Here is a 1,018-nt window from a genome sequence, read left to right as displayed (position 1 = left end):
TGGTGGCATGAAAGGAGGAAGAAGAGATAAAGAAAATTTACATTTATTGAGCCTCTATTATGAGTAAGACACAAAGCTTAATGCTTTAATACAGGATGTCACTTCATTCTCAATTGGTTTTCTAGATAAGCATTGTCTATTTTTTTTTGTTGTTGGTGGTTTTTTTTCATTATCATTAACTTAATTCTTCAATCTAGTTAGAATTGGAAGGGGGTAAGGAAAATATGGAACCCAAAGACTGTGGGGAGAATATAAAGATTATAGAATATTTAGAGCAGATGGGGGTGAGGCCTACTTTCCTGAGTTACAGAAGGAATGGTCTGGTGGTTAAGAAAAAACACAAGGCACATCCATTAAATTTGTCCACGGTCAGCAGTGGTGATCTTCTAGCTGGTCTTGCCATTTGTGAACCTGAAATACTCCATGGCTCCTGCAGTATTCATGTCCTCTTCCACCTTTCCAAAGACCACATGTTTGTCATCCAACCACTCAGCCTTGGCAGGGTAGATGAAAAACTGGGAACCATTTGTGCTGGGTCCAGCATTTTCCATGGACAAGATACCAGGACCTGTGTGCATCAGGATAAAATTCTCATCATCCAATTCCTTCCCATAGATGGACTTGTCTTGATAGTGTGTTAAGTCACGACCCTGGCACAATTCGTGAAAGAAGAAAACTTAATAAGCAAATACTTTTTCCCCAGGGAACAAAAGTTTCTGCTTCTTTGGAACTTTGTCTGCAAACACCTTGATGGAAACACAGTCCAAAGGCTCACTATTGTGATGTCAAAGAACAAGCTGGGGTTGAGCATGGCTGTGTGATATACCATGGCTGCTGGTGGCAGTGGTTTTCAAGGTGGCCTCTCTCTCTATTGTGGACTCACTCTCTATTTAATTTTTTTGCACATGAGGAAAAAGGATTTAGGGAGGTCACCTATTTTGCCCCCGGCTGCAGGCTTGTGAGTGGGGTCCTAACCCAGCTTCAAGTAACTTTGCCAACCTGCTATTCTGAATAAAGG

At 41.4% G+C, this 1,018-nt stretch overlaps 1 pseudogene; it reads right to left on the bottom strand.

Moving 5' to 3' along the window:
* Positions 1–353: 353 nt before the first annotated feature.
* Positions 354–811, bottom strand: LOC119234210 (peptidyl-prolyl cis-trans isomerase A-like; annotated as a pseudogene).
* Between the last annotated feature and the right edge of the window lie 207 nt (positions 812–1,018).

The sequence above is a fragment of the Talpa occidentalis genome, unplaced genomic scaffold (genome assembly GCF_014898055.3).
Source record: "Talpa occidentalis isolate TD23 unplaced genomic scaffold, MPIMG_talOcc4v2.1 talOcc4.8, whole genome shotgun sequence".
In the NCBI taxonomy this organism is placed as follows: Eukaryota; Metazoa; Chordata; class Mammalia; order Eulipotyphla; family Talpidae; genus Talpa; species Talpa occidentalis.
Note: the sequence above shows the minus strand (reverse complement) of the source record. Positions and strands in the feature narration are given on the sequence as shown.